The sequence below is a fragment of the Amphiura filiformis genome, chromosome 19, assembly GCF_039555335.1.
Source record: "Amphiura filiformis chromosome 19, Afil_fr2py, whole genome shotgun sequence".
NCBI lineage: Eukaryota > Metazoa > Echinodermata > Ophiuroidea > Amphilepidida > Amphiuridae > Amphiura > Amphiura filiformis.
This window is the reverse complement of record NC_092646.1, coordinates 4,705,678-4,728,428: the sequence shown is the minus strand read 5'-3', so window position 1 is coordinate 4,728,428 and position 22,751 is coordinate 4,705,678. Positions and strand designations below refer to the sequence as shown.

At 37.5% G+C, this 22,751-nt stretch overlaps 1 long non-coding RNA gene across 1 annotated transcript in view; it reads left to right on the top strand.

Moving 5' to 3' along the window:
• Positions 1-4,204: 4,204 nt before the first annotated feature.
• LOC140140849 (uncharacterized) overlaps positions 4,205-22,751 on the top strand; it is a 350,554-nt gene continuing 332,007 nt past the window's right edge. Inside the window, exons 1-3 of the long non-coding RNA XR_011857313.1 lie at positions 4,205-4,310; positions 4,884-5,005; positions 15,028-15,158. This is a non-coding gene — a long non-coding RNA (uncharacterized lncRNA). The remainder of the gene's footprint in view (positions 4,311-4,883; positions 5,006-15,027; positions 15,159-22,751) is intronic.

Below are 22,751 nucleotides of genomic sequence, written 5' to 3'. Positions count from 1 at the left end.
CAACGTATTACATTCCATGGCGAAAAAAAAAAATCAAAAAAATTGATCTTCGCTGTATATGGGCAAGTTGTTGTTTTTTGTGACATTTGACCCTTGCAAAATTAATCAAGTACACATCCTTGCTCACAAATATCGATTTTATTTTTCTGAAAAAAATGTAAAAAATGCTCATTTTGGTCTAAAATCCTGATTTTTCGTAAATTTCGAGGAAATTGGACATGAGTGAGTATTATTTCTTCCAAATATATTTCTTAACAAATTGACACCAAATATGACTAAAAACAATATTGCTGTACGAAAATATGATCATTTAAAAAAATATATTCGACTGACCAAAGTTACCCCATTTTACGGTATAGCCTAACCACCCTGAGCCTAACATTTGCTGAGGAGAACGCCCTCAAAATTTTTATAAATTTTGGTTTTCACACGAATGTAATATACGTTAGTAAACAAAGATACTCTGCAAAAATCAAGACTTTAGGTGCTGTAGTTTTGTCAAAATCCGAGATTTTGAATAAATTAATTACGATGGAAATATAAGTCGAACGCGGCGACACATACACACACACCCCAGAGCAGGCCCCAGAGGGTCGTACCGTATTACAACCGCTGGAGTAACATGCATGGCGCTGGTAGTAGGCCTAAATTCCAATTTTCTTTTGCTTTACCTCACTTGTTCGGCTCAAAATTAAAAGGGACATATCTGACAGTAAAAGCTAACATTTTATGGAAAATAAATATTAATCTATTTTTACAGAAATGTTATAATATGGCTTTAAGTAAACAAGTAGATATGAAAACTGTATAAATAAATAATAGCCTAAGTAACCAAAAATAAATAAAATAAGTACATTCATAGATAAACAAATACATATAGGCCCAAAATTAAAATTAAATTTTACATGAAATCATAAAAAATGAATAAATAAATAAATAAATAAATAAATAAATAAATAAATAAATAAATAAATAAATAAATAAATAAATAAATAAATAAATAGGGCCTACATAAAATTATTTTTAAATTTATAGTATGATGGGTAATATTAATAATATAGTCATAAGCGAAACAACACATTGAGCTAGCTAAGCCTACTTTGCTAAAAAATTATTTCTTGGTGTCAAAATCCTTTTATTTCATCATCATGGAAATTAGGAGCATTGATTTCAACTTGACGTTTTTCATTCCAGTGATTTAGACCACAGATACTGGAACTGTACCCGTACGTGTGTTAGGCCTACTCTAATATAAATCCTCATTTGCCATTGTCATGATCGATAAATTAACAATGCAAAAGCTTGCAAAGAGTATCATTGGAATTCCTATATAATGCAGTATCGATTTGTGCACCGAATTTGTGCACAATCTGATGTGTAATGTGTATGTGTGTGTGCTCAGTTTCAGTATGTGACATATTCGCGCCATTTTTGAATCTGGTTATACTCAGTGCACATATGCACAAGGATAGCCCCGTGGCACCTCCTACACCATGTACGTTCACATCGATTTGCACTCGACTCGGGACTTATCGGCACTAGTACATGATACCAGAGATACGGCTTTATACTAAATTTATAAGAAGGAACAAGCAGATCAGATCGGATTCCTGGGATCGGATTTTGTTTCACCAAGATTGTGTTCAGTTTATAGGCCTGTGGTAAGTGTGTTTACTTAAATTTGGATGTAAGAATTTGTGGATAGTAAATGTTAACCTGAAGACCCTAACACTCGCAGTTCCAAAATTGGGTTATTCCTTCATGTAATTTTACACGAAATTAGGGTTAGGGTTATGGTTAGGGTTAATTTAGGGTTAGGATTAGGGTTAGGGTTAGGATTAGGGTTATGATTAGGATTAGGGTTAGGATTAGGGTTAGAGTTAGGATTAGCTTACACGAAATAATTACATGAAGGATTGACCCAAAATTGAAACTGCAGGATATACATGTACGACATGGAGTTTCATGAATAAGTAGCCTACAGTGATTCGATTCATTTGTAAGCTGCATGGAAGCCCCCCCCCCCCCCGGGCCCTTCCAATACGTACCGGTAGACTACAATGACCGCGGACAATGACTCGATTCATTTTAAAGGTGCATGGGAAGGGCACCCAGAGGGGCCAGCCCCACAGCACATCAAAACATTGGGCTTGGCTCTACAAATAATTGGAAATCACCATACTTTGTAATCGTTTCAATAATTATGTAATGTCAATATGAATTTTAAAGGCCTACTAGTAATGCAAATTTAAAACCAGGAGTCACTTGCACCTAGACTGCGGAACTCAGTCTTCCATGATAGTCGTCATTTATCATTTGGTCGTTATATGGCTATCAGGGGCAGCAAATAATAAGGGGCGGCAGAAGATGATGGGGCGGCAGAAGATGAAGGGGCGGCAAAAAGAATTATTAAAGATAAAAGGGTGGTACAGAAGGGCAACAAGCATAATTATTAACTTAAAAAGTGCGGAAAAGTTTGAAAAACTAATTTAGTTGACAAAATTACCACAGTTGTAGGCGGTGGTGGTAGTGGGTGGAGGTGTAACACCTAGAGGCTTAATTTTTTAATGCAAATTGGTGAAAATTTTTTATTGCTCCTTATACCTCCCCCCAACTTTGTAGATTTTGGAGAGCCATCCTGGCTGTTTAGGGCAGTTGCTGCAAGGGGCGGCAAAATGTACATTTACTTTTAGTCATTCTCATATCCATTCATTTTGCATTACTTCATACATGTCATGCTTTATTCTGATCATTCATTCATACAGATCATTACCGGTATCATATGTGACCATCCTCCACAACTGACCCGGATGTCGCCAGTGCCACTATTGAGATATGCTCCAATGAACTTAACAATAAACAATAGGAAACAAAGGATTTATTGACTGTTTTGATTTTCACTACTTAAATGTCAAGTACTATAGACATAATATAGGCCTACATCATTTTAAAGGTAATTTCAAGCAGGATATTTTGGTTGAATATCTCAAAAATGATGATTGGCGACTTCAGGCCTCAGTTGTGCTGAGGGGTCACATATCATCTACATGATAAGTATATCAATTTGTATGATATTTGCCCGGGGATATTTGTGTGCAATGGTAAACCTTATCATTATATTGTGCATCTCCAAAAGAAAGAGGGATGTAGTGTTGTGCGCCCTTAACTCAATTAGGCGATTAACCAATCACGTACCAGTAGTTAAACACAGCTTGTATGAAATCATAACATTTGACCTAAATCAGCACAGCTACTCGATATAAACACCATAATTTAGAAGCGTATACCGAGTCATTTGACCATCATTATATCAAGTTCAAGTTCAAGTAGTATACTTCTCAACGCCTTATTTGGGCCAAGCGAGAAGGAAAAATGGTGTGCGCTGCGTGAAGCGATGACAATGCTATGTTGTCAACATTGTTGAGTATGGAGTATTGTAGTGATTTGTGACTTCTTTCTTGAATTGCTTAGTTGACTCGATGGTTATGATTTCGTTGGGGAGTTGATTCCAGTCCTTTATTGTTTTTGGAAAGTAGGAGTGTACCCAGCAGTCTTTGGTTCCGGTTGGTCGTTGGTAAGCCTTGCTGTGATGATGTTTGGTATGGCGGTTAACCGGCTGCAGAAACGTTCTTTAAGGGATGGCAGCCTGTCCATTGGCGATTTTGTGCATCATAGGTTACCCTTGCTACCTTCCTCCTCTGTTCGAGAGAGTCCCAACCCAATGCTACTTGGGCTACTCTCTCTGCTGTAATCATTTTTCACAAAACCGCGCTGCTCTTCTCTGAACAGACTCAATTTTCTTATATCTGACGTTTCATCTTATTATCAGCAAATTTCACACAAATTTGGAAATTTCATTATGTTTCACTACCTGGAGAAAATTGTTCAAAAATGAATTCCCTCCTGAGGTTGGTATCTGTCAATGAGTTGACCAGATCACAAGGATGTCATATAGCTATAGGCAGTATATAACACAAATGGTCAATGAGTTACATTAAAATGACCTTGTGTGGTATTTAGTTCACAGGAAGTGAGTTTTGCCAGAGGCAATTTGTGATTTTAAATGTTGATCCCTCACTACAAGAGTTATATTACCATTGATTTGGTTGAAAAAGGAGGTGAGACATGATCAAATCTCTCCAGGTAACAAAACATAATGTTCTGTTCTTGATTTTTTTACATTATAGACTCGGACATGAAGGACTTGGGACTTGCACATCAGGAGCTTGGATCACAGGACACTAGGGCTATCTTGGATGAGGTGGACTACATGTATGCAGTACTGACACATTGGATGAATTGAATGGATGGTAAGTCATGGTCTGAATCGTACGTCAAGGAAACTGATCACTTGACTTGTATGCATTTTGATTTTGGTTCCTTGGACCACCTCAAAAGTTTGTCATGATGGGACAAGGGGTGTGGTTGGTTAAGGAGTGGGGTATTAGAGAGAGAGTATGGTCCAGTCTGGTGGTGTTTTAGAGAGAGTGAGGGGCTGATGGGGTATAAGAGAGAGTGACGGCTTGGTAGGGTATGAGCATTGCATGTATATCAAATGAAAGCTTAAAACAAGTGCTTTCACATGGTGCTCACCAAGTTTTCATTTGTGAATAGGGGAAGGGGGTTAGGCGTGGTCACAGGCATAGATATTCCTGTTTGGTAAAACACATTACTGTGGCATCTAGTTTTAATTCTATTTAAGGCTTTATAAAACAGTGGTGTGAGTGACTTCATATAAAAGGGCTGAAAATGCTGATAATAGTTAGCAAAAGGCTGAAAGAAGCTGTTCCAAACCTTCCGTTCGCAAAAAACAGATATTTTTCAAAGACACGCTCTCAGGCCTGGTTGGTAAAAACCTTGTTCTTGATTTTTTTACATTATAGACTCGGACATGAAGGACTTGGGACTTGCACATCAGGAACTTGGATCACAGACACTAGGGCTATCTCGGATGAGGTGGACTACATGTATGCAGTACGGACACATTGGATGAATTGAATGGATGGTAGTCAGTTAGAAATCTCATTAATTAGGCCTATGAAAAACTTACTCATACATTTGTATAATAACAATTAGAATAGGCCCTACATCAGGGGAGTACCAGCCAAGGGTGAAGGGAGGCAAAATATTAACAAATGGGGGGCTATTGGAGGGGAAGATGCGAAAAAATTGGGTTCTTTCAATGGAAGTCGCACTTCCACTAGCCAACTCCAGAAAAGTGCATGTTGCCCAACACTACTAACTATTTATGGAAGCATCTGGGATTCTTTAGTCCGTATGCGCAAAAGAGTTAGACTTGGTCTAAAGTTAGACCTGGTCTAAGTGGAATTTACTTCTGTCAGAAATGGGAATTTAATCACATTTTCTGCATAAAATGACAAGTAAATTTAAAGATTCAAGTGTAAAGTTCAACAACAAATCAAAATAATTCATCTTGGAATACTGGAAAATATATTTTTTGGTGAAACTGAATTCCACTTAGACCTGGTCTAACTTTAGAATCTGTCTATCCCTTTTGTGCATATGGACCTAAGGGAAGAGAGAACCACTTAACAGCTTTATGAATATGAACTTGTCCAAGTTTGTCTTCCCTTTTAAACTTCAGCTTGAGGTCCAAATCCTTGATTATCCTTCCCAGATGCAATTTATAGTTCAGTGGCAATCTCCAAACTCGGCTACAGAAGAATTTTAATTCTGTCTAAGGCTTTATAAAACAGTGGTGTGAGTGAATTCATATAAAAGGGCTGAAAATGCTGATAATAGTTAGCAAAAGGCTGAAAGAAGCTGTTCCAAACCTTCCGTTCGCCAAAAACAGATATTTTTTCACAAACAGGCCTGGTAAAAACCTTGTTCTTGATTTTTTTACATTATAGACTCGGACATGACATGCATGAAGGACTTGGGACTTGCACATCAGGAACTTGGATCACAGGACAGTAGGGCTATCTCGGATGATGTGGACTACATGTATGCAGTACGGACATATTGGATGAATTGAATGGATGGTAAGTCAGTTAGAAATCTTATCAATTAGGCCTACTATGAAAAACTTACTCAAATATCAATAATTAGAATAGGCCCTACATCAGGGGAGTACCAGCCAAGGGGGGAAGGGAGGCAAAATATTACCAAATGGGGGTCTTTTGGAGGGGAAGATGCGAAAAAATTGGGTTCTTTCAATGGAAGTTGCACTTCCGACTAGCCAACTCCAGAAAAGTGCATGTTGCCCAAGACTTCTAACTATTTATGGAAGCATCTGAGATTCTAAGGTCCGTATGCGCAACAGGGTTAGACTTAGTTTAAAGTTAGACCTGATCTAAGTGGAATTTACTTAAGTCAGAAATGGGAATTTAATCACATTTTCTGCATAAAATGACAAGTAAATTTTAAAGATTCAAGTGTAAAGTTCAACAACAAATCAAAATAATTCATCTTGGAATACTGGAAAATATATTTTTTGGTGAAACTGAATTCCACTTAGACCTGGTCTAACTTTAAACTCGGTCTATCCCTTTTGTGCATATGGACCTAAGAGAAGGGAGAACCACTTAACTTAACAGCTTTATGAATATGAACTTGTCCAAGTTTGTCTTCCCTTTTAAACCTCGGCTTCAGATCCAAATCCTTGATTATCCTTCCCCAGATGCAATTTATAGTTCAGTGGCAATCTCCAAACTCGGCTACAGAAGAATTTTAATTCTATCTAAGGCTTTATAAAACAGTGGTGTGAGTGACTTCATATAAAAGGGCTGAAAATAGCAAAAGGCTGAAAGAAGCTCTTCCAGACCTTCCGTTCGCCAAAAAACAGATATTTTTTCAAAGACACGCTCTCAGGCCTGGTTGGTAAAAACCTTGTTCTTGATCTGTTTACATTATAGACTCGGACATGAAGGACTTGGGACTTGCACATCAGGAACTTGGATCACAGGACAGTAGGGCTATCTCGGACGAGGTGGACTACATATGCAGTACTGACACATTGGATGAATTGAATGGATGGTAAGTCAGTTAGAAATCTGATTAATTAGGCCTACTATGAAAAACTTACTCATATAATAATAATTAGAATAGGCCCTACATCAGGGGAGTACCAGCCAAGGGGGAAGGGAGGCAAACTATTAACAAATGGGGGTCTTTTGGAGGGGAAGATGTGGAAAAATTGGGTTCTTTCAATGGAAGTCGCACTTCCGACTAGCCAACTCCAGAAAAGTGCATGTTGCCCAACACTTCTAAGCATCTGGGATTCTAAGGTCCGTATGCGCAAAAGAGTTAGACTTGGTGTAAAGTTAGACCTGGTCTAAGTGGAATTTACTTTTGAGGGACATACTAAATATAATGTTGAAAGTGGCACATGTTGTTTGCTTTGTTTAGTTGACTATTGAACCATAGCAATACAAACATTTCCTGAGGCACCTACAAATTTCTGTTGAAAAGTCTTTTTAAAAAACACAATAACGTAAATGACTTTCTTCCCATATATAGAGATTAAATTGTAAATTGCATGTAAAATTAAATCGGGAGCTGAGGAGTTTGTTTGTTCTCCCAGGTTGAAGGTATATGCAGGGATGTGAAATAATTTTGGGGTACCTTTAATTTTTCACCAGCCCTCGAATTAACCCACGGCACCCATGGCATTTTGCTGTGGGTGCCCATCCCCACTGCCGTAATGCCCTCAAAATATGTCCTTCACCAAAGGCAGTCACTTGCCGTGCCCTCTAATGAAGTTGCCATCGGTGCCCCAGCCCTGCCCCTTCATTATAAAATCATCTATTGGACTGTTTGTGTGTGTTTTGTTCACTTTGCCTTGGTGCCCTTCTCAAATTTTCAACAGTTGCCATGATGCCGTCTTGAAATATTACAAACTGCCGTGCTGCCTTGCCTTTTCAGTGAAAATCCAAGGCAATTATCAACTTGTAAGTCAGTTAGAAATCTTATCAATTAGGCCTACTATGAAAAACTTACTCAAATATCAATAATTAGAATAGGCCCTACATCAGGGGAGTACCAGCCAAGGGGGAAGGGAGGCAAAATATTACCAAATGGGGGTCTTTTGGAGGGAAGATGCGAAAAATTGGGTTCTTTCAATGGAAGTTGCACTTCCGACTAGCCAACTCCAGAAAAGTGCATGTTGCCCAAGACTTCTAACTATTTATGGAAGCATCTGAGATTCTAAGGTCCGTATGCGCAACAGGGTTAGACTTAGTTTAAAGTTAGACCTGATCTAAGTGGAATTTACTTAAGTCAGAAATGGGAATTTAATCACATTTTCTGCATAAAATGACAAGTAAATTTTAAAGATTCAAGTGTAAAGTTCAACAACAAATCAAAATAATTCATCTTGGAATACTGGAAAATATATTTTTGGTGAAACTGAATTCCACTTAGACCTGGTCTAACTTTAGAATCTGTCTATCCTTTTTGTGCATATGGACCTAATGGAAGGAGAACCACTTAACTTAACAGCTTTATGAATATGAACTTGTCCAAGTTTGTCTTCCCTTTTAAACCTCGGCTTCAGATCCAAATCCTTGATTATCCTTCCCCAGATGCAATTTATAGTTCAGTGGCAATCTCCAAACTCGGCTACAGAAGAATTTTAATTCTATCTAAGGCTTTATAAAACAGTGGTGTGAGTGACTTCATATAAAAGGGCTGAAAATAGCAAAAGGCTGAAAGAAGCTCTTCCAGACCTTCCGTTCGCCAAAAAACAGATATTTTTTCAAAGACACGCTCTCAGGCCTGGTTGGTAAAAACCTTGTTCTTGATTTGTTTACATTATAGACTCGGACATGAAGGACTTGGGACTTGCACATCAGGAACTTGGATCACAGGACAGTAGGGCTATCTCGGACGAGGTGGACTACATATGCAGTACTGACACATTGGATGAATTGAATGGATGGTAAGTCAGTTAGAAATCTGATTAATTAGGCCTACTATGAAAAACTTACTCATATAATAATAATTAGAATAGGCCCTACATCAGGGGAGTACCAGCCAAGGGGGGAAGGGAGGCAAACTATTAACAAATGGGGGTCTTTTGGAGGGGAAGATGTGGAAAAATTGGGTTCTTTCAATGGAAGTCGCACTTCCGACTAGCCAACTCCAGAAAAGTGCATGTTGCCCAACACTTCTAAGCATCTGGGATTCTAAGGTCCTTATGCGCAAAAGAGTTAGACTTGGTGTAAAGTTAGACCTGGTCTAAGTGGAATTTACTTTTGAGGGACATACTAAATATAATGTTGAAAGTGGCACATGTTGTTTGCTTTGTTTAGTTGACTATTGAACCATAGCAATACAAACATTTCCTGAGGCACCTACAAATTTCTGTTGAAAAGTCTTTTTAAAAAACACAATAACGTAAATGACTTTCTTCCCATATATAGAGATTAAATTGTAAATTGCATGTAAAATTAAATCAGGAGCTGAGGAGTTTGTTTGTTCTCCCAGGTTGAAGGTATATGCAGGGATGTGAAATAATTTTGGGGTACCTTTAATTTTTCACCAGCCCTCGAATTAACCCACGGCACCCATGGCATTTTGCTGTGGGTGCCCATCCCCACTGCCGTAATGCCCTCAAAATATGTCCTTCACCAAAGGCAGTCACTTGCCGTGCCCTCTAATGAAGTTGCCATCGGTGCCCCAGCCCTGCCCCTTCATTATAAAATCATCTATTGGACTGTTTGTGTGTGTTTTGTTCACTTTGCCTTGGTGCCCTTCTCAAATTTTCAACAGTTGCCATGATGCCGTCTTGAAATATTACAAACTGCCGTGCTGCCTTGCCTTTTCAGTGAAAATCCAAGGCAATTATCAACTTGCCCTAAAAAAGTTGCAATGCCCCTTCAGATCCTTAATTTGAGGGCTGCTTTTCACTGTTTTCAGTGATTTTGGTGTATTGATTTGATGGGTGGGTTTTCAGTGGATAATAATATGCAAAATTGGGAGCATAATTGGGCGCATTTGAGCAAAAGTGCCCTTAAAAGTGCCTGTGGGTGCTTGTTGTAAAAAATTGGCATACCGATGGGTTGCGAAAACAGCATAAAGTAGGTGCAGAGAAAGTCAACATTCTAAAGTCTGTGTGGCACATCCCCGTATAAATATTTTGAAGACCTCTCCAAAATTAAATGTCTACAGAGTAGTCCATCTCCATTCAATTTGTTCATTAAAATGCAACATCACCAACATCTTGCTGCTAAGTGGATGGACGCGGCTACAAAATGAATTTATCTGGAGCTGAATTGCTTTCTTAAAACTGGCAAGTGTTGGTGTCTTAACCTCTGTCTCTGGCAAACTATTCCATTCGAGTATGGTTGCTGGAAAGAAGGTGTCCCCGTACTGTCTGGTTTTGTACCTAATCTGAGTGAATTTTTGTTTGTGCCCTCTCGTTGCCCTAGTCTGGTGCTTGATGTGGTATGATGAGTCTATATCTATCAGGCCATTCTTGATCTTGTAGAACATGAGGTTATGTTCATTACATTATGGGCACAAAAGTGAGGCTATTTTAACGCTAAATTGAATCCAAATTATAGGACAATAAATTATGGTCTAAAGCTGGTTAAGACGGTAAAGGTCTACGCATCCTTTTTATGAACATATAAACACAATGGGGAATGATTGCTTGCTACAAGAGGAAACTGCATATTATATACATTAATTAAAACAAAGACAGTTTTAACAACCCAAAGAGTTATATACGATTAAACATGAAAGTAAATAAATACAAATCACCTGCACTTGTATGATATTTGATTGTGTGTATTGTATTTGTATACCTCGACTGCCTACATTAGTACCCTTGAAAACAACCACCGTGTATAAGTGGTAGCTGGTAGCCTAATGGTTAGAGCATCCGTCGAATGACTGGAAGGTTGTTGGTTCGAATCCCATGGCAGCACATTCCCTTGCTTTTTGTAGTTAGTTTGTGTGCCGTTCATGATTTGTGTTTATTTGTTGCCGTATGAAATTTTGGACCTTTTGTATTGAAGATATAGATTTTTTCCAAAACATCAAAAAAAAATTAATTTTTTTGAGGGGGGAAAATGTATCTTCAATATGAAAGGTCAAAAGTTTCAATTTTGTTTTGCTTACATTTGGCCGGTGTTTCTAGAAAGTTGACAAACTTCCCCAGAATTGGTCATTTTTAGGGATTTTTTAGAATAAGGAGAAACCCCTGAAAGTTGTCACTTCAATATATTGAATCAGAGCAGTGGCGTACCCTGGCCACCCCAATCCTGGGGGGCTGAAGAAAATTCAATTTTGCCGCCCCTTCCTCAACAGCCCGAAAAGGTTGACCCAATTTTTTTCTCGGTCGTTTGAAAAAGTGAAGAGCAAAAAAAAACAAAACAAAAAAAAACAGGCGCTAGAGCCTTAAAAGCAGCACATTTTGATGTATAGTATAAAATTTGTTATGCTTTATCAATTTTTTCCGCCCTTTTGTATTTACTAATTCTTTTTGCCGCCCCCTTCGCTTTTGCCACCCCTGTTTTTGCCGCCCTTTCTTCTTCCGCCGCCCCTTCATTTTGGCCGCCCCCTGCTTTTACCATGGGGGGCCCACAAAGCCCCCCCCCCAAAAAAAAAATATGCGCATGCAGAGATTTTGGTGCAGTCATTTACGTGGCCATCAATTATGTTAGCATGAACAGTATCTTACCTTGTTAGAGTAATACTGGAGACTATTATTATAACCCAATGAAGCTACTTCTAAATTTTGACAAAAACAACAACAATTCTCGCGATTCCAAATACAGCGCGCCACCAACGACGGCAGTGAAAATTGGCATTTCCCGTGTCTGGGGTCGACATCCTTTTTCATCAACCATAGCTGACCATGTTTGTGATTATTACTCTAAAAACACGATGTTTTATAGTACTTTTTGAATTTTTTTGAGATTTTCTGTGTTGAAGTGAAATATTGCAGTTTGATATTCACAGATGTCCTTTTCTAAAACTCGCAAACTTGATGTTGATACTAGGTGTTTCCTTTTTGTTATACATTTTCTAAAACCGCCCTTTTTTGTTTTTAAACTTTACGATGCTTTTCAGCCCGATACGCGCGTCAATGGGAAGTAGGCCTAGACCTGTCCTTTTTTTAATGGAAAACGCATAGGTTTTATTTTGGTTATTAGAATAAATTGTTTTAATTCTTTCTGAATTTATTGTTTGTTCAATACGATAATAATATAACACCAGCATACTTAAGAACATCCATACTATAGGTGTTCCATTTTTGTAAATATCGGCCTACATTTTCTAAAAATGTGGGGTTTTTTTGCATGAAGGCGCTTATAGCGGCCCGCCGCGCGGGATAGGCCTACAGCAAAGAAATTCAAGTAAATTTTAAAAAGATTCTTAATGTCTCATTACTTATAAACATGTATCACATTGGTTTGCCGTTTTTGTTATTATTGTAATTGTTTGATTTGTCCTTATGTTATTTTTAGCCTAAATTTGTATTTTTAATTATATTACTATCAAACATTAAAAAATTACGATCGCAATAAAAACACATTGTACGCATAGCCTACCGCATAAAAATAACATTTATTTTTTTGTTAGTATTTCAATTTAAGACTTTAATACATAAGTTCAACAATACCTCATAGCCTTATAATAAAGATGAAGAAAGTTTCAAACTGCAAAAGAGTACATGAATTTTAAAAGATCATTATTTTAAGGCATATCAAGAAAATATGCATGAAAAAACTTCATAACTTTAGAACCAAGTATGCTAGACCTTTGGTGTTTTCAATTTAAAATGATAGCTATTGTACGTGTAATGTAGGCCCCCCTATAATATTTACAGTAACACAGTTGTCAAAAATGCCTCCTTTGGCCCCCATGAACCAGATCGTGTCACAATGTCATGCCCGATTTTAATATTAATTCATGTTTCTTTTTCATATTTTATTTTTACTTCCGCTTTCCCCTTTAATAATTCATAACCCAAGGAAATTTACTTTTAACGTAGGCCTAGGCCTACTCCCAAATGGCACACGTTGGTTGGAATGAGTTTCTTTTTAGTCATATTATCGGTCGGCACCACATTGAAAAATCAAAAACTTTTTCGACTAAATATTCAATTGGACAATGTTAAACACCTAGGCCTAGGCCTATACATGTTTTTTTTTAAAAGAAAATGGGAAAGATTTTAATCCCATTTTCTTTTTCTTTCTCATGAAATTATAAGTCAACACTGTGAAAAGAACTGAACTGTAGTGTAGCCCAACCTTTACGGCATTGTGGACTTGGGCCAAATTGGAAAGGTTTAAATTCGGAGGGTCGACATTTCTTGCATATTAAATAATGGATCAGGCCCATGGATCAAGGACTCAACCTACAAAGTAAAGAGGTCAAATCTGGGGATGGACTTTATTGGAGGGGTGAACGCATTGTTTAGGCCTGCTTTATTTGAGACTGAAGGGGCGAACCGGGACATCCCCCCACACCGATTTACGGTGAAGGATATACTGCACAATAAGGGACAATTTGCAGTTGATGTTTTTGACAAAAACAAGATAACTTAACATGCTTAACAATGTAGTTTGGAGGCCATTTATAGGCCTAAATGAAAATGAAAACGTGCCTATTCATACAGAAGGGTAGGCCTATTCGAGCCCTGCACCAAATTTATTGAGGGGGGTGAGCCCACAGCCCCCGATTCATAAGCCTATGTAATTTTGTTGACAGAATTGCACCACGAGAGTTTATTTTAAAAATTAACAGGTTTATTTGTTTAGTACAAGTAGGGGCCTCTATATTTTCTCCCGACATTATACATTGGGGCCAAAGTGTTTTGTTTATAGGGCTATATAGAAGGAAATGGCTTCTAAATTTACGACCTTTCGTGATCATACAGTAGGCCTACATCATGCTACAAAGAGCGTTTCAAAACGTCACACGAAAAATGCTTTAAAACGATTAATTAATATCTATTCAAGTTTGTAAAAAGGTTATAAATGTAAAACATCAATAGGCCTAGGTTAGGAAAAAAATAATAAAAATAAAAATAAGACAAGCGTTCAAAACATTTATGAAAACCAAAAGCTTTTATCTTAATCATGTAGGCCTATCACGCATGGTAATAATTATGGGAAAAGTTATCCAAACAAGAAATTAAAAAGCCACGAATTTGCGTTTTAGATAAAATTTCCTGTTTGAAATTTTCTTGCATCAAAAGCATTTGCTATTATAGGCCTATCCAAACTCGAAAATTGACATTTTGACATCGGGTTTATATGCCTAGATGGTCGATCAGAGACATCAACATTTTTGACATCGAGTTTTAACCGAAAATGGTTGAATAGGAATAGAGTAGGCCTACATTTGAAATTCGAAAACGTTTTAATCGTATTAAAAAAAATGCTTTACGCTGTCCATGCTGTTAAGATAGGGCCTATCAGTATTGAATATTTCGTTATTCTAAATATTGAGAATTAGGCCTACTTTACTTAAATCAAACAAGGTTTAAAAATTGGGTTTTTTTAAGGATATATTCACGAGGGTCTAAGTAGGCCTATCCCCAATCATATTTTCAGTGTTTTCTTTTCTTGTAAACGAGAGCCTAAAGTATTTTCCCAAAGCGCCTCGGATCGGGTTCGGAAACGTTTGAAAATACTAGGGTTTAATTGATGCCCATTATTTTGTGTGGGAATATGCCTATAACACTCTGAACATTCACAGAGGTAGGCCTAAACCATGACTGTCGAAATTAACTTTAAAAAGGAGGCAGAAATGAAAAAAAAAATCGTCGTTTCTGTTTCCTTGGTCGATGGTTCATCGTCGACGCGTCGTGGATGTCGACCTTTACCCATGATGCTCTGCGCGAAGTAGATTAGCCAGGCGTGATCGTAGGTGGCGCGCTGTATTTGGAATCGCGTCAATTGGAGCAGTTCACTGAGAGTGCCCATCTCCATTCAATTTGTTCATTTTAAAATAAAATAAGACCCAATTTACCTTGGTTAAAGGAAGGATTTAATAGGTTTGAAGTTAAAATTAATTGCTAAAACCCAGCTTTTGATATTCTTACAGACTCTGACACAGACATTATGGACTCTGACTCAGACATCATGAAGTGGCATGCAACAGGTCACAATCCAGGATTATCTGGGATGAGGTGGACTACACTGCAGTATCACTCACATGGGGTGATTAATTAGATGGTAAGTCAGTGTCTCAATTCATCTGTAGATGAGAAATGAACACAATTCTCTAGCACACCGCTCCTCAAATTCTATGACCGTCATTTTTAGCATGACCTTTTTTCATGCAGTGAAATGATGCCACTTGCACCCACATCTCATATGCACAGTTTATCCCTTACATATACCCTGTGTCTTGAATAGCTATATAGCCCACCAACCTTGTTGTTAAAGAGACTAGAAAATAATTCCTAATATCTCATACCTAAATTTGTATGCCTTTATCTAATCTTGCCCCACTAACAACTTATTATTTAGCCCTTGGCCGGGGAAGATGTAGGAATTTTTCAGCCTTTTTCCAGCCATGGCTTAATTCCGAATTGTCACCTAATTTGGGTGTACTTTGTCTTGGGTCCAATCTCTATCATGGAAAGTTTGCTATATCTTAAATATAATGATTGTTTGTTCTAGATTTGTGTTTTAGCATTTCATATTTGAAAGAACTAATGTTTAATTGCAACATTTCGAAACTACAAACCCAAACTGGGTGCTATGATGTACAAGATTGGGCTACGAGTATGCATTTTACCAAGTTAGCAATAGGTATTTCCTTCATGTTGCCAATGCATGACTTTCTTTATTATACTCAAAAACGGATTTTATTATACATGTACTAGAAAGTTGTTTACGTGCATATAGGCTCCTTCACAGTCGGTTTGTGTTGTGTATGTTTACAACTGAGCCACATATAGACTGGGTTGCCGGGACTACCAGACAAAGAATCTGTTTTTTACTATAATTTGGCCTCCTATCAGTTTTACTGATAAGATGGCTAATTGATTTGACTATAATTTGGCCTCCTATCAGTTTTACTGATAAGATGGCTAATTGAAAATAAACACTTATTTTGTAAACAGATAATGCTCTGTGGTTATTTATGGATGGAAACTTAGGAAATTGCTATTAATGAAATAATTAATATATTAAACATACATTTTGCTTTGTTAACGTTTAAAATCCGTTCACAAATAAGGTTTTTAGAACATTTTGAACAATTTTGCTCTATGAAAAAGGATACAATTGCACCCCTGCTGATCTGACTACTGATAAGCTGTCAACAAGCAGTGACAAGTAAAGTGTGACCACTAATTAAACAATAATAATGAGCATTATCTGACCATTCCCTGATCTGACCAGAGCTGGGTATAAATAGTGCACTACTACCAACACTAATTGATGTTGGGAGTGACACTAGTCGTCGAGGGGGGGGGTACCAGTAATTGGGGTAGATAGTGGCTTTGGTTTTATACATTTTTGGTACGTGTAGAGCAACCGGGAATCCCTGGGATTGAGTAATCAGTCTTTTTGATTAGGCCAATGAAAGTCGATTTTGAGTTTCCTGTCACCGCCCTCACTTCATTTTCTGACCCTCATTTGAATTCATTATTGTGACTATTTTTAATATACTTTTGAATCTCATTAGGGCTAAACATCCATCTTCAAGTGAGTGAGTGGCAAATCACAACACATTTTACATTCGTGTTAGTCATATAACGAAAGGCAGAAAAATAATGAATAATGAAAAAGTTACCTCACTTGTTTTCAGAAATTATGTGACGGAAACTCAAAATTGACTGTTAGTGGCCTTATGATGTGATTGTAACTACCAGTAAACTATACATTGCGAATAAATATATCTAAAATTAATTACCATGCTTCAATATCAAGGTTAACAGTTACTGATAATAGATAATTGGATTGTCATGAAATGTGGTTGATATGAAATCCCTTAATTAAGCAGCAAACATTCTTAAGGTTATCTGAATATAGATTGTTGGATTGTTGTAAACCTCAGAGGATGTGATTTCAATTGAGCCGTTTGTTACAAGTATGAATTAAATGTAGACCAATTTAGCACACATTTTCCAATTCAGCTTTCGACATGAAAATTTTGAGTATTTCCTAGTATGTCATTGGTGGTATTTACCAATAAATGCCAATATTTCGCACCCGGTTAGTTGTGCCAAACATTCAAATTTACTAGCTTTCCAAGTACTTGCAATGCAAAATTATGAAACATGATCTTCATCCATGGCGTTGTCTTTTTAAAGACATTTCTTGTTTATAAACATGTTTGTAATTGGCTTATAGCCATCCCATGGTGACAATACACATAACTGATTGGTTACCATGTCATGGCCAGGCCTGATGATCACAAAATAAACATCATCTGTATAGAAAACTATGCAGTAGGCGATTTACTTCAGAAAATTACTACATTGCACAAAACTAAGTCCATAGTTAATTGAATGTTTATTGACTCTGATAACCCATGTGTATAAACCTGTATAATATTGGTGTTCAGTTCATAAAAACAGGACCATGACCCTGACAAAAGCTAGCAAGAGCAAATGGCTGTGTAATCAGTGTTTACTTTAGTGATGAAGGCATCTTGCAATTTTATTCCTATACTTATAGCCAAATTTGTTTCCTGTATAGGTAGCTTAATCAAAATTCCTTTAAAAAAGGAATGGGGCGCCCAATGTGAGCTTGGTCGTGATGTGGTGAATTTCATGGTGTTTAGATTTGGTACATGTATTATTATCTCTTGCAAACCCGGTGACACCTCATTATAGAAATCAGATCTGTTGATAGGTTGTAAGAGGGGATAGCCTTTTCCAGGCACAAATTGCGCCATATAAAGAAAAGTTTTGCTATTTTGCAACACAATAAATGTTAGACCAAAGTAGCTCAAAGTACATGTACTATACACCTGATCCGTGAACTTGTCTTTTTTAAAGACAAATTCTTGTTTGAAAATAATATGTGACTAAAAAGCAGAATGTCTGAAAAGGGTGATCCAAGTAAAGAGTTCAGGAGAGAGATGGGGGCTCACATGATATGATCTGGGGCGTAGCCAGGATTTTTTTTTTTTAGGGGCAAATTAAGTGGACCTTGTTTCCCCAAAAGCGGACCTTTACCCAAAAAGCATACAGAACCTAAATTTTTCGTTCGCTACTCTCGCCAATGGGCAAATTTAGTACTTTTTGACAGAAAAGGCATAAAAAATTGGTTTTTGTTCACTCTATGCTTACAAAGTGGACCTTTTGGGAATTTGGTGATTGGGGGTGACTGACACTCTGGCTATGTCCCTGGCTCCGGGGGGGGGGGGGGCACTTCCATGACAGATATGCATCATGTGCCTCGGGATAGACCCTCTTTTTCAAACCGGCTTGTACCCAATGACCCCCTTTTTTGTGTTATGGTCCTACCTATTACCCAATGACCCCCTTTAAAAAATTACATGTCCTCAATTTCCCCCTTTTTCTATTTCCTGCTATACCCAATGACCCCCCAAATTTAGGTGCTATTTGTGTTCTCCTCCAGAAATAATGAGATTTTTCACATTTCCAAGGTGGCCAATTTGTTTTTACGCAGTTTGGCACTTATTTATGTGTACTTAATGATACTCTTTTGGCAATCCTGTACTCAATGACTCCCATTTTACTTTTTGTTACCCCAATGACCATCCTTTTTTCAAAGTTTCATACCGAATGACCCCATTTTTATTCAGGTTGTGTACTGAATGACCCCATATTTTTGTAATTGTATATTTGACCTGAATGCCCCCTACTTTTAACATGGCCGAGGCACATCCCTGCCATTTCAGACAGGGCCCTGGCTATTGTATGTGTAACTAATTAGAATACCCATGGGGCAGGGAAAAGCAGTGGTGTAGATTTCATTTTGATATTTGGGGGGATGGCGTTGGACAATATGTTAAAACAACATATATAGTGAATCTAAAAAGAGCAGTTGTTGGCAACAGAATAAGTTTATGGTACAAATGTTCGCACAATACAGGTGCAAAAATGGTGGTCAGAAAACCCACATTAACCATTCCCATCATCAAAATAATGGGAAGGGAATATTTATGCCTCGCAGTGCCATATTATCACCTCATTTCTGAAAGAATTTTAACTCAAAACTACAATGCGTTGCGGGTTTCTCTTTTGGGTTTCTGAAAGATGTTACAGGAATGTTTGGAAGAGCTGCCTGACAAAATGAGTGAAATGAGAATATAAATTATTCAGGAAAATCATGGAATTTATGTATGAGTGATATAAAAAAAACACACTTCCTTCACCATTGCCTACTTTTTCACACATTATCATTCATGCAACTTCCATTCAGTCCCTTTTAAAGATATTTTTATTATCTCTTAAATCAAATGGTACAAAGGAAGGGTTTATTTGCTAACTTAAAACAAATATTAATGCATGTAAAATATTTGTATAGTGTGCCAGGCCTGTGAAAGGTTTTTGGAAAGTGGGGGGGGGGGGTAATAAATTGTGTTAAACATAAATTAGCAAATGTCAAAACCAGAAGTGAGAACGGCCACTTGTTTACCCACTACGCAGGGATGTGTCTGAGGAATAATGTTCCCCCCTCAGAATTGAGAAAATTTGGCAAAATGAAGACCTAATTGGCATTAAGGGGGTACTACACCCCTACACTCCTGTCCAATTTTGTGCCTATTTTTGCATTTTTCTCAAAAATTATAGCGCATTGCTGACAAGCAAGACATGCTATAGGGGCAAGGACTACAACTACTGCACTGGGTATTTTATTTCGGAACAGACAGCAGTTGTGGAGTTGCAGTCAAAAATGAGGGAAAACCAGTATTTGATCAATAAATCAATAACTACTTGCCTGGAGTTGCTGAATTTTCAGAGCAATATTTGTAGTCCTTGCCCCTACAACATGCATATCTTAACTGTCACCAATGCGCTATAATTTTTCAGAAAAATGCAAAAATAGGCACATAATTGACCAAGGGTGTAAGTACCCCCTTAAAGCCAGAAATTTGTGAAATGAGCAGTCCAAGAAGCCTTTCATGGACAAGTTTTCCTATTAGGCCTATAAATTGTGTTAAACGTAGGGCCTAAATTGGAAGGTTGGAAGCAGAAGCAAAAATGGCCACTTGTTTATGCACTCCACATGGGGGTGTCTGAAGGTGGATGTTCCCCCCTCAGAAGTTGAAAAATTCTTCTCTTCTCTTCTCTTCTCTTCTCCCCTTTCCTCTTTTTTAAAAATCTGCACCTATGTGCTGAAAATTTCCTCTCCTCCTTCCTCTCTTCTCTTCTCATCCTTTGCATTTTGGTGTGTGGGGGTTTGTGTGGGGGTGGGGGGGGGGGTCAATTCATTGTGGATGCATCATCCCTTCTTATTCTTGTTCTCTTTGCCAAAAAGTGGGGGTGAATTGTGTGTTTTCTCTCCAATCATTTTGTTGAATGTAATTTTATGAATCAAATGATACAGGATAGGATAGATAATTACTTTGACTTCAATATGGTCCATATGATGAAGATTGTGATTTTATCAACATGATCAATGCACTCACATGCAACCAAACATATGATGCTATGCTCAGTGGTCAAGGATACTGTACATGACCAAGGAAATAACGCTGATATGACGTCATTGGTGATATAATTTTCTTTTGCTGACCATATTGATATGCTGCAGAACTATTATTGTTACATGTAGGCCTAACTGTTATGGTCACCAAAATGACCCAGGCCAAAATCACCTGCTTCGGGTTCATGCAACACCAAACACACAAACACACTGTTTTTTACTTAAAACACGTAGGGCCTATGATTATTTATTTAAGTGCAGTATGGCTATCAATCAATCCTTATACAATATTACAACATTTATGTAAGATTATGATAAAGATTTCTTTATGCTATGGTTGCTTAGCTAAGCCAGGAAATCTTGATTGGCTGGCTTTCTGATGAGATTCCGTTGATGGTCTCGGTTCTTGATCCAAGATCCGGCAATGTCCGCGATCCTATCTACCACAATCTCAGTCCAAAGTCCTGATGACTATACTTTCACTACCCTAGCTACCCTGCTAGTGTTCTCCAAGTGGTCTTCTATGTTGACCTTAAGCTTCTCTCTCGGAGATCTCTTGAGCAAGATTTCTGCTCCACTTGACAGACAGATAACACTCTATGCTAGTCCAGCAAAATATCACAATTCGGTGATGGAGATACTTCAGTCTGTCACTTCTTTGAGTTGACAAATAATAAAGCACTATTGGCTTTCACTACCGCCTTTGGGGTAAAGAATTCTCTCCAACACGCACACACAAGAACCGCGAACTGAAGTTTGAAGACTTCAATGGTAACTTTGTACCAATACTGGCTAACATAAGTTTCACAGAGTTTCCTCTTACACCTCGAGACTGCTGCCTCCCAATCATTCAACCTCCAGGCTTTTATCTAAATTTTACCTATTCTAGAATAATCTGCATAAATTGCAGCATTTAATCATCCCATATATGGCATATTACATTACCTCAATTCCCAAATTAGTACATGAAATCACCACAAGCCAATCAGATCAATTACTCTGTACACATAGTTCTAAAAATAGCACATTACCTCAACACAAACCAATCAGACACTGTACACTGATTTTTGGCACAGTGCCAGCACTTTACTACTGTGGTAATCAAGTAATCATGATCATTTTAGTATGATCTAAGTGTTGCTAGAACTTTCTCCACATTACTAGATACATGAATTTCTTGATCACTTTAATCATTAACCTTCAAGAATATTCCATGCACAAACAAATGGAGATAAATATCAAAACAAGTGAAAATTAATGTTTGATGACAGAATACATAACTTTTAATGAATATTATGGAATATTTTGGGGTGCACATAACACTAACTTGGGCAATACTCACTCGTTTTCATTTGTTGAAACGGCAAAACATACTTTCTTTAACTTACAAATCGAATAGCAATACTTTAAAACATTTTCGCCATTAAAAATAATAAAATGATTCATACCAATACTAGTAGGCTATAATCTTTTGTGTATACAAAGCTGATCTCTGAATCAAATGCCAGCTGATGAAAAGTCCAGGAGAGATGGGGCCTCGCATCCCGGCCCCCAACTCAACACAAAAGTTGACAACCATGAGAGTCACCAAATCTTTTAAAGGCCCCTTTGCAATGATTTTTCATCAAATTTACCCCCTTACAAAATTTGGCCAAAATATCCCTTTTTTTTGTGGTTTATAATGACCAGAATTTCAAACACCACTTTTCAATGATTAGAATTTCAAACACCCCTTATCAATGACACTAAATATTGACATAAAATTTCTGGATTTTCTAAAGTACCCCTTTTATCCAAATTTCGTGGACAGTGCAAATTAAATACCCCTATTTTGCTGATTTCTCTGTCAAATTTTACGGACAGTGCAAATTAAATACCCCCTATTTTGCCAATTTCGCAATCCTTGCTACTGGTAAAAAAAAAAAACCTTTTCCGCGTAATTTGGTAACTCTCATGGTTGTCAACTTTTGTGTTGAGTTGGGGGCCGGGCCTCACATACACATGTGGTCATGTTTTTTGAGGTGGGACCCAATTGCATCACATCTTGCAATTTGTCAAAAATCAACTCCTTTTTTGTATTTCTGATTATATTTCAAAAAGTACACTTTTACTATGTAAAAGTATACATTTTTAGAAAGCATATTGTCAGGATTGCAAATCTGTAAAGTTTGAGTGGATATACAGGGTGTGCTA